At 50.2% G+C, this 17,136-nt stretch overlaps 1 protein-coding gene across 2 annotated transcripts in view; it reads left to right on the top strand.

The window, feature by feature from the left end:
* Positions 1 to 17,136, top strand: part of EXT1 (exostosin glycosyltransferase 1) — a 254,996-nt gene that overhangs the window by 208,744 nt on the left and 29,116 nt on the right. The gene's annotated exons all lie outside the window — the stretch shown is intronic.

Raw genomic sequence — 17,136 nt, 5'->3', positions numbered from 1 at the left:
TGACTTTCATACTTGTCTCCCTCCTCTAAAACCTGGTGGTGCCTTATCAAGTCAGTCTCTGGTGTATGTGTTAGGGATTTACCTCCCAGCACACCCCCAGGGATGATCATTTGATCAAACTCAGACAGTTACAGGAGAATTTATTGAAGGTAGGGGTACATGTACATGGGAAAGCTGCCGTGTAAGCGAGTAACGGCCCAGCTTCTCAAATTTGAACACATCAGGCCAGGGTTTATATACTGTACAGAAAATAATGAAAGGAGACTTTAAAGACAGGAAGGCATAGCAATTGGGGGCTATTTAGTATGGGAAAAGCTATCTTCTAGTCCACGCAGCTTTGCCCAAGGTCGGAGCCTGAAAACTTCAACAACAGACTATGTTATTACAGGCTAAGGGTCGGTGCTGCCCGGCTCTGTTCAGTTCCCAGAATGCTCAAGGGCTGCCTGGAAACAGAGCCAAATGTATAAAATCCCCGACATATCCTCCCCTTCCTTGCCTTCCTTCACTCAAAATGGCATCACAACCGACTCTGCTCGTGAGAAGGCAGAATACCTCCAATTCTGTGTTTGCTTCCAGATATTGTGTCCCCAATCACTCACTTTTGATACCCATCCTTCCCTGTCGTATCCAACTGCTCTTGGACCTGAGAAGGTGGAAACGTTTCTGGCAACTCTAGACTCTTGACTCGTGAGCTGATGCTCTCCGGACCAGTTGCAGTGTTCTAAAAATCTCCTCTGTTGCTCTTGCACTTCCTCTGTTTGCCCATTTTTACTCTGTCATTTACCTCAGGTCATCTTCCATTATCTTGGAAATCAGCCAACAACACAGCATTAAATAAAAATGTGCAAAAATGGATCCCATTAAACTACAGACCATTTAGCTTGCTCTCAATCATCAGCAAGGTCATGGAATCCATCATCACAATTGACATAAAATAATTCCTTTTCTCCAACAACCTCAACCTCAGATCATCAATTCGGGTTCAGACTTGGTCACTCCACCTTGGACTTGCTGCTTCTACTCACACAACAATGGATGACGGCTCTCAATGTCAGACATGAGATCAGGGCCGTCTCTCTGGACATATCTCGGGCTTTCAATACAGTCTGGCATTCTGCCTTACCCTCCAAACCCTCTGCCTATGGAATCCAAGGCCATCTCTTCCAACATGGATTACTGCCTTCCTCCACTCTCGTAGCCAACGTGTAGCTCTCAATGGAACCCTTTCTTCTCCTCTCCCTGTCAAGGGTGGTGTACCCCAAGGTAGTGTTCTAGGTCCCATCTTATTTGTAATCTTCATCAATTATCTCACTGACTCTTTGGAAAATCCTCTTTATCACTTTGCTGTGACATCCCTCATCCTTCTGACAGATAGAGATAGTCAGCAGCCTCTTCCCTCTCTTCAGACCTTGACAAATACTCAAGGCTCTGACGTCATCCGTGCCTGCTCCACCAATCCAATAGTCCCATCTTAGCAGTCCTTGCTCCAATCAATCCCGGACCAATCACTCTTCTTCGGGGCGTGGCCTTACAGCCCTTCCTGCTTGATGTGGCGATGTCGCGGCTGGCAGTGTCAGCGGTATTGTTCAATGTCTTGTTCCGGTCACTTTTATTTAGTGTTATAAATGCGCGATTTCTTCCTATGTGTGTTTGCTGCTGGTGTCATAAGGAACAGAGGAAAAATAACAAAGGCCATTACATACAGGGGGTTAATTACCCATAATCCCTAACTAATTAACCTAACCCCACCCATCGCGATGGGAACGAAGATACGCACTTACATGACATCCAGTCTAAACAAATTTCCTACTTATTATACATGGGGTTTCTTCTTCTTCACGACAGTCAGAACACACTGCCTATGCAATTCTACCTGGACTAAGGTGATCATTGCCTACCCCCGACACACGTATCAACATATAAAAGGAGTTGTGTGCATACAAGTTCCACCCATTGGTTGGACAGTTCATCTGACTAGAAGAATTACCCTATTGAACCCTTTAGATCCCCTTTAGAATTACGCTTTTCAATTACCCTTTAAAATTATCCTTTAGATCCCTTTATAATTACCAAGCCTGGTGTTGGCTTAGCGGTTAGGGTGCCAGCTTGGGATCGTAGGATCCTGGGTTCGAATCCCGGTCGTTCACTGAATTAATTCCAGGTGGGTCGACTCAGCCCGTCATCCTTCCGAGGTCGGCAAATTGAGTACCAGTTCACTGGTAATTCCCTGCTTGTCGCAAAAGGTGACCAACAGGGTTGGCGACAGGAAGGGCATCCGGCCATAAAACATTGCTTCAAAAAGGGGACCATGGTACCCGAAAAAGGCCAACCCCTGCTCTGCAGGGCAAAATGGCCTCTAAAGGTGGTTTAGAACCCTTTATGATTGCGCTTTCGAAATACCCTTTAGAATTACCATTTAGAATTGCCATTTAGAAGTCTTTAGAATTACCCTTTAGGATGAATCTTCAGAATGAACATTTGGAATTACCTTTTAGAATTAGCCTTTAGATCCCTTTAGAGTTATGCTTTGGAATTACCCTTTAGAATTACCCTTTAGAATTACCCTTTATAATTCTCCTTTAGAATTACCCTTTGGAATTACCCTTTAGAATTACCCTTTAGAACCGTCTAGAATTACGCTTTAGAATTACCCTTTAGAACCCTCTAGAATTACCCTCTAGATCCCTTTAGAATTACGTTTTGGAATTACCCTTTAGAATTATCCTTTATAACCCTCTATAATTATGCTTTAGAATTACCCTTTATGACCCTCTAGAATTACCTTATATAATCCTTTAAAATTACCCTTTCAAATCCTTTATAATTACCCTTTAGAACCGTTTCTCTGAAGCAACGCTTTTATTGTGGAGGTTACACAGGTTTGCTGTTATTTACAACTATTTTCTCTTAAAATTGTGACGGTTTCTGTGAAATTTGTGATCGCATGATAGGGGAGCAGAAAGCATTCCATATTCCGCTGTTCTACGTAGGAATGCCGTTTGCTTTTATGTGTGGGAGAGGGTGAGAGTAAAGATGGGACAACTTTGGGAGGGGGAGGGTTGAGGCTTTGGGGTTGGAGGCAAAGATGGGACAGAGTTGGGAGGCTTAGATTTTTTGTTGAAGAGTTGTCTGAATTGCATGTGTGAGTTTACTCACAGTAAAAATGTAAGTGTGCGGGCGCGTACGAGTAGGTGCGTGACTGTAGGTGAGTGACACAATCATCCTACAGGTGATATTTAAGAAGCCGTACTTTTTAAGAAGCCGACTTTACATATACAATGTGTGCAAATCAAATTATGAACGAATTTAAGGAAACAGCATTCAGAGTCAAGCCGAAGGGGCACGACAGAAATGAGAATTTGTAAAAGGGAAGGTTGAAGGAGCTGGGGCTCCCACGTCGATCGGAAGAATGGACGCGACAAAAACCTGGAATTCATCCGAGTTGCTTTTGTCAAACCAAACACTCAGGCACTCTGAAAAGCCCGTTTATCGGGCAGCAATATATATACATATTATCCCGGAGCGTTTGCCCAGGAAAGGCGAGAGGGGGCGTGGCCCAGCGTCCTGGCTGCGGCCTGGCAAGTTGAGGGCGAGCCTGCCCGGGCGTCCTGGACGAGCCCGGCATGGTGATTGCTCCACGTCCTTGATAGGTGCAAGGCAATTGTGAAAACCCAGCGGTAGCCGCTACACACGTCCCCCCAGAATCGACTTGCACCGGCAGGGTCAATTTGAGGGGGGTCCTGATGACCCGGCCGAAGCGACCCCTGGCGGGTCGTGGGAGGGGGTCCGGTGTGGTGGTGGGCGGTCGAGTGGGGGGCACCGTGGACGGGGGGCGGCCTCGCCGCGGCGGAAGGGCCACCCGTGGTGGGTGGTCGACGTCCACGTGCGCCGGCTTGAGGCGGTCCACCGCAATCCGGTCCGACCTGCCGCCGATGTCGATGACGAACGACTTGTCGTCCCGTCGCAGCACCGGGAAGGGCCCGTTGTACGGCGGCCGGAGTGGCCCCCGATGTGCGTCGTGACGCACAAAAACATACTCCGCTGTGCGAAGTGCTGGGGGGACGTAGGACTGGGGGTCACCGTGGTGGGATGTTGGCACGGGGGCAAACCGTCGGGCGGCCTCCTGGAGGTCCGAGCGCTGGTGAGCTGCGGACCAGGGACTGGTAGCGGCGGGCACGAATTCGCCCGGGACGCGTAGCGCCTGGCCATAGACAAGCTCGGCGGTGGATGCCTGGAGGTCCTCCTTGGGGGCCGTGCGGAGGCCCAAAAGGACCCACGGCAGCCGGTCGGCCCAACCGCCGTCTTGAAGGCCGGCCATGAGCGCGGCCTTCATGGAGCGGTGGAATCGCTCGCACAACCCGTTTGCTTGGGGGTGGTAGGCCGTAGTACGGTGGAGCTTGACCCCCAGGTTGCGGGCGACCGCGCCCCACAGCTCGGAGGTGAACTGTGGTCCGCGGTCTGACGAGATGTCCGCCGGTGCGCCAAAGCGGGCGACCCAGGTGGCGATGAAAGCCTGCGCCACGTCGGCGGTGGTGGTGGAGATGAGGGGAACGGCCTCCGGCCACCTGGTGGTCCTGTCCACCATGGTGAGCAGGTGTGTGAACCCCCGTGATGGGGGGAGGGGGCCCACCAGATCCACGTTGACGTGGTCGAAACGTCGTTCGGGCACGGTGAAAGGTGCCAGCGGGGCCTGGGTGTGTCGGTGGACCTTGGCCCGTTGGCAGGCCGTGCAGGTGCTGGTCCAATCGCGGACGTCCCGACGAAGGCCGTGCCAGACGAATTGCGCCGACACCAGCTTCGGCGAAGCTTTCCGGCCCGGGTGGGAAAGGCCGTGGAGGGAGGCGAAGATGCGGCGTTGCCAGGTGACGGGCACGATGGGGCGAGGCTGGCCTTGGGAGACGTCGCAGAGCAGGACAGTGTCCGCGAAGGGGATGTCGGCCAGGCGGAGGCCCGTGTCCGCCGCCCAGAGGGCTTGCACCGTGGTGTCGGTGGTTTGGTCCGCCGCCATAAGCGCAAAGTCCACGCCCAGGTGGACCGCGTTCGCGCTGGCCCGGAAAAGACAGTCTGCCACGGCGTTGTTTTTGCCGGCAACGTGCCGGATGTCCGTGGTAAACTCCGACACGGCGGAGAGGTGGCGCTGTTGGCGGGCCGACCACAGCTCCGTGACCTTGGCCATGGCGTAAACCAACGGCTTGTGGTCGACGAACGCCGTGAAAGGTCGGCCCTCCAGGAGGTGGCGGAAATGGCGGACGGCCAGGTGTAGACCGAGGAGCTCCCGGTCAAACGTGCTGTATTTGAGCTCGTTCGGCCGGAGCTGCCGGCTGAAAAAAGCGAGTGGCTGCCAAACCCCGTTCACCCATTGCTCATGTACGGCGCCCACCGCGTAGTCGGAGGCATCCGTGGTGAGGGCGATGGGAGCATTGAGCACCGGGTGAGCGAGCAGTGTTGCGTCGGCGAGGGCCCGCTTTGAGCTTTGGAAGGCCGCATCCATTGCTGCGGACCAGGCGATGTCGTGCTTGGCCGGCTTGCCCCGGAGGGCTTCGTAGAGGGGCCGCATGAATTGAGCAGCGCGGGGCACGAAGCGGTGATAAAAATTCACCATTCCCAGGAATTCCTGCAGGGCCTTTATGGTGCGGGGACGCGGGAACGTGGTGATGGCCTCGACCTTGGTTGGCAGCGGCACGGTCCCGTTCTTGGTGATGTGGTGGCCCAAAAAATCAACGGCCGTCGTGCCGAAGTGGCATTTGGCCGGGTTGACGATGAGGCCGTGCTCGCTGAGGCGCCCGAACAGTGTTCGGAGGTGGAGGAGGTGCTCGGCCCGGGACGTGCTGGTGACGAGGATGTCGTCCAGGTAAACGAAAAGGAACGGCAGGTCACGCAGCACGCCGTCCATCAAGCGCTGGAACGCCTGAGCCGCGTTCTTGAGACCAAACGGCATCCGCAAGAATTCGAATAAGCCGAACGGCGTGATGACTGCCGTTTTAGGGACGTCGGCCGCCCTGACAGGTACCTGGTGATATCCCCGTATGAGATCAATTTTCGAAAAAATGACCCGTCCCGCCAGACGGGCGGAGAAGTCTTGGATATGCGGGATCGGGTACCTGTCGGGGGTGGTAGCGTCATTGAGACGGCGGTAGTCGCCACACGGGCGCCATCCACCCCCCGGCTTTGGCACGATGTGCAGTGGCGAGGCCCACGCGCTATCGGAGCGCCGCACGATGCCGAGGTGCTCCAACGCGTCGAATTCGGCCTTCGCCACGGCGAGCTTGGCTGGGTCGAGGCGGCGGGCCCTGGCGTAGACCGGCGGGCCCGTGGTTGGTATGTGGTGCTCGATCCCATGCCGTACTGCGACGGCCGAAAACATCGGCCGCGTGAGGGCCGGGAACTCCGTGAGCAGGCGAGCAAACTCGTTCGCCGCCGGGACGGCGCATGCCAGCTCGGTCGGCGCGGAGCTGCTCAATGTGCATACCAGGGAGCTGAAGGTTTCGGCGTTGATTAAACGACGCTGTTGGACGTCCACCAGCAGTCCGTGTGCGCAGAGGAAGTCGGCGCCTAGCAGAGCCATGGGCACGTTTGCGGTTACAAACGTCCAAGCAAAGCGTTGGCCGCTGAAGCAGAGGGTGACGTTGCGCGGGCCGAAGGTGCGGATGGTCGATCCGTTGGCCGCAACCAAGGAGGGGCCGCAAACCGCGGATTGCCTGTCCTGGTCAGAGGCGGGTATGATGCTCAGTTGGGCGCCGGTGTCGCACAGGAAACGCCGTCCGGATGCTATATCCGTGATGAACAGTAAGTTGCCCGTGTGGCCGGCGCTCATGGCTGGTAATGAACGCCGGCCCGGCCGTTTCCCGGCCTGCCGAAGGTGCACGGGGGTCGGCATGTCCGGGCCTTCTGTCCGAACCTGGCATGATAGTAACACCACGCTTGGTCAGGTGGAGGCCCCGGTCGTCGTGCTGGAGGTGGTCGGCTCGGTGTAGCGGCCGCCAATTGCGTCGGCAGTTCGGTCATCGACCGTGCCGGGTGCTCTGGCGCCATGGGTGTTGCGTCGGACGGCGGTGAGTCCCATGTCGCCGCTGCGATGCGCTGTCCTGCGGCGGAGATCTTGTCGGCTTCTCTGGCAAGGGCCCGGGGATCTGTGATCGTCGTGCTTGCCAGGGCGAGGCGTTCCGGGTTAGGCAGCTGGCGGAGGAACAGCTCCCGGAACAGGAATGCCGGAGAGTGCTCGCCGAGCAGTGAAAGCATGTAGTCCATTCGCTCGGAAGGGCGCGTGTCGCCGAGCTCGGGCAGGTCGAGCAGGCGCCGTGCGCGTTCCGCCGATGGGAGGGCGAAAGCGTCGAGGAGAAGCTTCTTAATCGCGCCGTATTTGTCAGCGGCTGGCGGGCTCTCGAGGAGGCTCAGGGCGCGGGCCGCGGTGGCCGAACCGAGCACTGCTACCACATGGTGGAAGCGGGTGTCGTCGGCCGTGATGCCTCGCAGGGCGAACAGGGAATCCGCCTGTGCGAACCAAACCGCCGCGTGAGCCTCCCAGAAGGTAGGCAGTTTAAGGGCGACTGCCGTGTCCATGTCGGTAGGTCACCAATGAAGGAGCTGGGGCTCCCACGTCGATCGGAAGAATGGACGCGACAAAAAGCTGGAATTCATCCGAGTTGCTTTAATCAAACCAAACACTCAGGCACTCTGAAAAGCCCGTTTATCGGGCAGCAATATATATACATATTATCCCGGAGCGTTTGCCCAGGAAAGGCGAGAGGGGGCGTGGCCCAGCGTCCTGGCTGCGGCCTGGCAAGTTGAGGGCGAGCCTGCCCGGGCGCCCGGGCGTCCCGACCGAGGCCTGGCAAGTTGAGCGCGGGCCTGCCCGGGCGTCCTGGACGAGCCCGGCATGGTGATCGCTCCGCGTCCTTGATAGGTGCAAGGCGATTGTGAAAACCCAGCAGTAGCCGCTACAAGGTGAGATGTTTGTGAGGGGACTGGGAGTGATAATTATTGTGTTCAGTTGATGTCAGATCGTCATTGGCCCATACAAATTTGGTTACTCAGAGCTGTTTTGTGGCTGCATGAAGGCCTAGATCCGGGATGATGAAGATGCTCGCCACGTCATCAAAGCGAGCTCTTAAGCGCATGGAACGCAACTCGCACCTTTTTGACGACCGAGCACATGCGGGAGATCGTCCAGCAGTAAACTGTTATGTGTGACATAATTCTGGTGCAGTAAATCTCTGACACGAGGAAGAGCAATCTTATTGTAATAACAATGCCACTGTTTACTGCTGTAGGTGTAAGTGTAATCCTCACAAGGATTTTGTTGAATTTTCGTGTTGAATAACGTGGGGGAAGCATCTGCCCCGTTCCCCTAGTGATGTGTTTAGTAACATGAACATCCACACGAGAGGCTCCATAGCTGACCGTGTTTCAGGCATTTGATGAATAATGTTCAATTTACTGAATAAAAGGTAGCCTGGTGTTTGCTTAGAGGTTATGGTGGCGGTTTGGGATCCGAGGATCCTGGGTTTGAATCCCGGTCATCACTGAATTAACGCCAGGGGGGTTGACTCAGCCTGTCAACCTTCCGAGGTCGGCAAATTGAGTACCAGTTCACCGGTTATTTCCTGTGTGTGGCAAGAGGCGACTAACAGGGTTGACAGCAGGAAGGGTATCCGGCCATAAAACATTGCTTCAAAAAGAGGACCTAACAACTCCAACCCCAACCCTAACAACCCTAACCCAAACCCTAACACGAACCCCCGCTCTGTGGGGAAAAATGGCCTCTAAAGGTGGTTCCTATACTGAACAAAAGGGCATAAGAGGGTGTGTTTTGTGCAGTATATGGTCGGGGTGGGATAATCTTGCCCCCACACTACTCCCATGCTATTGGCAAATGGAACTTTTTGCATCCAACTGGCTTTAGCTTCAGTCAGCAAACCAAAATTACAGTTGTAGATTATCACCGAAGCAACCACGATGCACACCACTTAAGTTTTCAACACCAAGCAATAAATCCGTGGATTTGTGTTGTGGCTGAAAAGGCTTGGTGGTTGTTTAAAGCCACTCGGGGAGGCACCATCTGCACCATGAATCCAAAAGTAAGTTGCAAGCCCCAGGGAAGAGCCGAAGCCTTTGATAGAAACGTGAAACGTGCTGGTGGCGAGGTGATGATCGAACAACTCGAGACTTGAAACCAACCTCTCCGTGGATGGCCCAGTTGCCATGGATTCCTGGGAAAGGCGTCCAATAATTCCTGTAGCTCTTGATTCACCGGCTCGAGGCTCCCAGGTTAACGTTGCGGTGAGGATAAATTACAGGCCGATTAGGGTTCTGAACACTTGCGTTTCTAGGATGTGCGCTCCTCGATTTGGGCACCGAAGGAGAATAAACTACTCCGACATTTAGTTGTTAATTTCTTCCCTTTCTTAACCGTTTAATCGTGTTCATTTCAAAGTGAATAAATGCAATCTCCTACACTCACACAAGCCCTCAAGATTCCTGCGCCATGAATTGAGACATTTTGATCAAAATCTTGCGTAATGAGGAAATCTAATTTCTGTAGGAATAAATTGATGGAGTAAATTCCAAAATAACTGCATTACTCGGTGATCTTCCACCGTGTGGGTAGTTGATTGAGGTTCGAGCATAAATGACTTCAAACTCTGAGCGGCTGAGCTGCTAAAGAGCAGGTAACCAGACTTTTCTGGAGGTGAGGAGGGGAACTTGAGGACTCGACTGGCGGGGGAATACCGCTCGATATCCTGGCTGCTTTGAAGGTGGCCTGGGGCTGCTGGAAAGAGCTGGAAATTAGAAGGAGATTTGACACAATTTGAACTTGCACAGGAGGTGAAAAAAAATCAAATCTGGATAGGTTATTTGCTTAGTCTATTTTCAGAGAGGGCTGCTCTCCCAGGGATGAATGAAACTCTGATTGCCAAACAATCCAGCCGGGATCCCTGGAGGCTCCCGCTCTAGGAGTCCACGATATCTGGGCCATGCGGTCTTTCCACTCTCTCTCTCTCTCTCTCTGGTGGTCTTTCTTTTGGCTCGTTTCTGTATGGTTGAAGGACGAATTCTAAAAAGGAAATTAAGAGGTGACCTCTGTGTGTGCTGCTCCTTTGTCAGCAATGTCAATTCTTAGGAATGAAAGAGACTTGACATTTACAGTGCATTCAGAAAGTATTCAGACCCCTTCACTTTTTTCACATTTTGTTATGTTGCAGCCTTGTGCTGAAATCGTTTAAATTCATTTTTTCCCTCATCAATCTACACTCAATACCCCATAATGGCAAAGAGAAAACAGGATTTTATAAAGTTTTGCAAATTTATTTCAAAAAACAAACTGAAATATCACATTGACATAAGTATTCAGACCCTGAACTCAGTACTTAGTTGAAACACCTTTGGCAGCGATTACAGCCTCGAGTCTTCTTGGGTATGACGCGACAAGCTTTGCACACCTGCACACCTTCGAAACCTGGTCGATCGATGAATTAACACCAGGGTGGTTGACTCAGCCTGTCATCCTTCCGAGGTCGGCAAATTGAGCACCAGTTCACTGGTAATTCCCTGTGTGTCGCAAGAGGCGACTAACAGTGTTGGCGGCAGGAAGGGCATCCGGCCATAAAACATTGCTTCAGAAAGGGGACCACGGTGCCCAAAAAAGGCCAACCCCTGCTCTGTGAGAAAAATGGCCTCTAAAGATGGTTGTTTCTTCTTTTCCCTCCTTCTCTAGCCCTGGTGTTTTTGGGGTCCACTAGGGCAGACACGGGTAGCAAACATTTAGCTATCGCTCATTGGCCTACCAGATCGTGAAAAGTATGCTTGACAACCCTCTGATTCCCCATTAATCCAGTCATGGTACCATCGGGGCCCATAAAGTCAGTGGGCTGAGTAGGGTTTACATGCACCACCCCCACAACTTAACTTCCCGGGTATGTCCATGTACCCCCCACCCTAGGGGTTAGGAAAAACCATGTTAACAGAAAAAAAACTCATTCCCAAGGTACCTCCCACGCATATTTTGATGTTACCCCCCCTGTGTCAGTGATTTCCGAAAATTATTGGTAGGCGAAATTCAAATGGCCATAACTTTTTACCTAGTCATCCTATGGTTGCATATGACCCCTCAAAATGTTTGTCCTGGGACACTCTTTACAATGATATGTGTTATATGCAAATGAGGTCACTAATGAGGTCACCAGAGGTCAAACTATGAGGGAATGAGTTTTTTTTCTGTTAACATGGTTTTTCCTAACCCCTAGGGTGGGGGGTACATGGACATACCCGGGAAGTTAAGTTGTGGGGGGGGGGGGGGGGGTGCATGTAAACCCTACTCAGCCCACGGACTAATACAAGCACCGAGCACAGGCCTTCTTTGGTCTTTGAACGCGACCCGAAGAATAGTGCTGCGCTCAGTTGCAAACCCTGAACATTTCTTCCCGGATTCTCACAATGCAGCAGCAACGTCAAAGCCATGTACGACCGACTGAAGTTATCCAAGGTTTACACGAACAGTACAATTTGAAAAGTCTGGGAACACAACAGCATTACCGTGAAATGTGCTAGCTCAGAAAAAAAAGCACTTCATCTTGAATGTTTGCCCTCCACAGGCCTCGCTCATTCCATGTGCAGCCAAGCATTGTTCCCGCTGCACACAAGTGATTCTCGCCATCTTTTCCGTGCTGGGCCTATTGTCACTGGTACAATATGGGCAAAGGGCATTTGTGCTCCACAAATGCTAGAAGGCCCCATGATAATAATATTTTGTCCACCTGTTGGTAGTACCGAGCTCTATTCTACTTTGGGGTTACAAGTGCGGTACTATGTTTGAACCAAGGAAACGAGGGAAATGTTTTACTTCGGCCCTGACAGGTGAGCTACCTTTTACAGGTACGAAGAGTTCACCACACTAGTTAGCGTAATGGTGAGAAGGTCCACTCTGAATCTGGGAGCTCGGCAGTACCTCGAGTCATCCCAAATACTTTCAAAACTTTATGTGCTCCTTCCTTGCGGTGACGCTCAGCATTTAAAAAGGACAGGGCATGGAGAAACAACCTGCGCAGGTTGGCAACCCTGTGCAGGCTTGATGTTCTCCTCCTGCATCAAAGGTCCTTTTACAGGAACTCGTATTATCCTATTTGCCGTTGAATCCGCATTTAGTATCACGGTTTGATCCAGCTTCCCTCCTATCTGTTTGAGAGTTTCCCTCAATCCCTTCACATCGGTGAGATGCGGACCGTTACACTCGGCTGACTCTGCTCGATGCTCCCACAGGTGCTATAAATCGGATTCATATCCGGCCTCTTCGGATCCAAAGCATTTGGATGCCAAATCGATTTCGAAGCATTCAACTTCCCCGAGCATCCAGGGGAGTTGAACGCTTTGTTTCATTTTGCAACTGTGGCCATACACGGGACATGGCATGTAATGCAATCTTTCCTCAAGAACATTTGATCAAAATCACCGGCTGTCTGTACAATAATAAAAAGATGTTTCTGTAACACGCGACCCGTGTGCTGCAGAATTGCGACATCGTTCAACGGAAAGCGGGCCCGTCTTCTCCGCTTGCCAAATCGCTTCCAATACCATAGGATCGTTTGTCTGGACAGCAGTGACACCTTATTTACTGAATTTGTGATGATATTGGTCACAGAGCCAAGAGGAATGCTTGGATAATTTGTCCGCCAATCAGGGTGCACTGACCGGCCTATAGCACGACCTTGGGTAAATGAAGAAATGTTGCGGGATCCTAATGTTTCGGCATGAGAGTCAGTGTTGGGAGGGTTGCTTTGAAAACGCAATCTGTGACAATTACTGATCACTGTACATTGATTCTTGGCTAATCGATACATGATCCAATTTCAGCAATCCAAGGGAATAACATCAGATTAATGATTGGATTACTTTTGGGATGTACATTTTTCTTTTTGCATTTTGATGTAAGCTGGAGGGTTAGCCAAGTGATAGTTCTGAGCTTTCCAGCCTGGGTTTGAATCCAGACCCAGATGTAAACTGTCATCCCAGTGTTTCAGAGGCAGGGTGATTCATCCCTCGAATGGATGTTAAACTGGGCGTCCAGTCTGCCGCCATTGGTTGATGGACGTTAAAGATACTATGGTGTCCTTTGTGAAGAGTAGATGAGCTATCGCCAGCATCGTGGACAAATTCCAAATTCCTGTCTTAACTTCGTCTAATGCAGGGCCAGGGTAGCCAGTTCCTGAAAGACTTAGGGTTAGGGTTAGGTTTGGGCCAAAAACTTTCCCTGGCCAACCCAAGGGTGGGAATAATTGCTGCAGTTAAAGACTTCTTCATCATCATCATCATCATCATCATCATCATCATCATCTTTTTAATGTGGAATGGGGAAAACGAGCGACATAAAACGCCGTGACTACTGAGCCCCATAAAGATAAATCATAGCCAAATGATTTCCTTTATGGTTACGTAACACAAGTTTCCTTACAAGAATCGTTGGCACAGGAGGAGGCCATGAGGGCCCATCAAGGTCTGTGCTATTTTTTACCAACTCATTCGTCCATGCTCTATCCTTTAAATGCTGAGCATCATGAAAGGAAGCAGCACGTACCCTAATCAGGATCTTTGGTATGACTCAAATGAGGTTCGATCCACCAACAATTGGGCATCAAAATAAATTACGGTATATGTCGTAAAGCTCAACATTTTACTTCCAACGTGATGACCCCTCACCCTTGGGGTCATAGTCAGTTCTCCATCACGGGTTGGAAAGGGACACACTGCTCGATCGTAGCACGACAGCAGGACCCGTCCAAAAGGCTGCCCATGTGATTGCACCATGGGGTGATAATCCAGGTCCCATGGCCTAACAGGCAATCTGCCGGGACACTTGATGATAAAGGAATTTTGTCTTGGACAGGCAATGGATTTGTCAATGGCTTGCAGGTAGTTTCATGTTTCCTCTACTACGCAGGAGCCCATCTCAGGATGGCCATAGGTGTTTACTCAATCAAATAAGTTATCCTTTTGATTCACAGTCACTGCTGAGCTTTGCATCAATTGAATATACAGCATATCTCTGCCCTCAATCTTCAAGAAATGCGTGAAGAAAGAGGAAAGAAGGTACACCGTGGTTGAGATGGGAGGATTGTCAGAAGAGGGACATCAGTGAGGTGGGGGTGGTTGGAGTGTGGAGAGAGTTGGCTGAGAACAGAGGGAAGTGGAGGAGGATCGTGGTCGAGGCAGGGCAAGAGCAAGAACAAGAGTACCACCCCTTATAAAGGGAGGAGGAGGAGAAGAAGAAGTACGGGAAATAAACCTTGGTACCACCCCTTATAAAGGGAGGAGGAGGAGAAGAAGAAGTACGGGAAATAAACCTTGGTACCACCCCTTATAAAGGGAGGAGGAGGAGAAGAAGAAGTATATGGGAAATAAACTTTGTGAAAAAGAACAAGAGGAATCGATCCTGATTAAGAAGAAGAACATGTGGCGAGGTAATTCCTCATGGAGAGATAGTTAAGGAAATTAAAGCATTTAAAAATGTTATTTAAAGATTTTGAAGTAAGAAGCAATTATTTCAATCAAGATGAAATTTGGAGGTATTGAGAAAAGTAGGGATAAAGAATGAACCAGGGAAGGAAATACAGGCAGAATGAGTTCTTGAATTTTTTTGGGATAATTTTTTTTTGAAGCGAGGAGGGAGAGTCATGTAAAGTTGAGGATGCTGAAAGGACAATACTTGGGAGAAAGAAAGTGGAACGAGGTATGCGGCAACGGACACAGAATTTGCATACTGACTTGCTGTGGCCATAACTAGTAGGCCAGGTTAACCTACCTGGACACAAATTCTACAATACACCACACCAAGGTACGATTAAACATTCCAGTTGTCACCTGGGAACATCAGGCCACAAACAGGCCAGTTTGGCGTGGCATTTGCCGCAAAGACCTGGACCCCTTTGAATGTGGGAGACTTGCTATCGAGAGACAGCGGAGGCAAGAAAGGGAAATCTGCCAACATCTACCTCCACAAGGACCAGTCGATACCTGCGATGTTTGTGGTAGACGCTGTGGGTCCCGCATTGGACTGTACAGCCATCGCACAACGCACAGTGCTTAGTGAGCACGCCAACGAAGGGAAGAGATTCGTCGAAAGTGACGACTCGCACATCATCACCATCAAACTTGGAAAATTGGACAAAAACACAAACAGCATCACGGGAATGAAAAGATAACAGAAAGACATGGCGAATCTGGTCTGGAAAACTTAGCTTTGATGAACTGGAAGGAGGAACTACATAACCCAACGTCCACATGTACTCAGGCCCGTTAAAACATTCGTAAAAGGATTTCTCGATGGCGAGGTATCCATCATTCCATCTTGTTCCTTTGGAAAGTAATTTTCATTTTGGTAAAAATGTGATGCTTGAAAACAGCTGAAGGGATCTTAAATCAAATTTGTTTATTTTTGGGACAGTGAACGAGGGCATCTACCTGTTGTGGGACTATGCGGAGGCATATTGGTGACACAGTTGCATTGCTCTAGTTAATTATTTTGTAAAAATCTCTAAAATAAAATTTCACTTTGACATTATGAGGACGTAAGGGGGTCACAGCACCTTATTTGTAGATCAGTGACAAAAACATCTCAATTTAATCCATTTTAAGTTCAGTCAGTAACACAAAAAAATGGGAAATAAGTCAAGGGGTGTGAATACTTTCTGAAGGCACTGTACATATCACCAATCACTTTACTATCTTCTTGCTCATTTCCTGTCTGTTTGCTTGGTCAAAGTCCACGTTCCCTTTCATGCCAATCCTTTTGATGCGCCTTGCTCAATCTCTGCATGACAAATGTTGCATCATAAGTCGCCTAATAATGGTTTACTGCTTAATGTACCTAAAAACAACTCCACCGATTATGAAACAAAATCTATTTTTCACACATTTGTGTTGTTTTTTCTCTTTTCGCTATCACACAAGGGCCTATCAAAACGGATTTCTCTCCAACGAAGGGTTAACACCAAAAACGTCATCTTCTTGCCTCCCTTGGCAGAGAGCATACCTCAATCAATGTCCTCCTGATTTAATCAATTTGTTCTGCCTGTCCGGCTGGTGCTTAGCGGTTAGGGTGCCGGCTTGGGATCCTAGGATCCTGGGTTCGAATCCCGGTCGATCGCTGAATTAACGCCAGGGGGGTTGACTCAGCCTGTCATCCTTCCGAGGTCGGCAAATTGAGTACCAGCTTGCTGGGATGAATGATCCCGGTGTGTACCCCGATTTAGAATACTACTGTGTTCAAAAAGTATCCGACCTTTATTTTTCGTGCGTAAAAAAGAAGAAGCTAGGGAGGCGTTGATTTGTGCACGTATGTAGGCGATCTTAATGCGCACGCGTGAATTTTTTCCCACCTGCAGAAGCTGTCATTCGACGGCAGACCGCCGATGAGTGAGGACATGTAAGCGAGCGCCGTCGGATTTTCGTTTTTGAGAAAATGACGGAAAAACTTGAACAACGCTACTGCATCAAATTTTGTGTTTTTTGGCCTCGGGGATGTTGGATGCTTCCATTGTGATGACTGCAACTTGGTTTCTGGGTCGTACCCATAAACCCAGGACTCATCGCCAGTGATCACTGTGTTGAGGAAGCTGGGATCGCTGTTCACAGTCTCCAGCATGTCCTGTGCGATCTCCAAACGGAGTTGCTTCTGCTCAATCGTTAGCAGCTTTGGTACGAACTTCGCTGAGATTCTCCTGAAGCCCAAATCCTCCTTCATAATGGAATGAACGGTGTTGAATCTTGCGGATCGTTTCCACTTGGGAATCGCCAACCTTTACACAAAATTTGATGCAGTAGCGTTGTTCAAGTTTTTCCTTCATTTTGTCAAAAACGAAAATCTGACGCCGCTCACTTACATGTCCTCACTCATCGGCGGTCTGCCGTCAAATGACAGCTTCTGCAGGTGGGAAAAAATTCACGCGTGCGCATTAAGATCGCCTACATACGTGCACAAATCAACGCCTCCCTAGCTTCTTCTTTTTTACGCACGAAAAATAAAGGTCGGATACTTTTTGAACACACTACGTAGGTACACCGTATCCCTGCATGTCATAAGAGGTGACTAAAGTGTTGGCGTCAGAAAGGGCATGCGTCCATAAAAACATTGGGTCAAAAATGGAA

This window comes from Myxine glutinosa, chromosome 13 (genome assembly GCF_964187855.1).
Source record: "Myxine glutinosa chromosome 13, kmMyxGlut1.1, whole genome shotgun sequence".
Classification (NCBI taxonomy): domain Eukaryota; kingdom Metazoa; phylum Chordata; class Myxini; order Myxiniformes; family Myxinidae; genus Myxine; species Myxine glutinosa.
The sequence above is the reverse complement of the archived record's forward strand: the minus strand, read 5'-3'. Positions and strand labels throughout refer to the sequence as shown.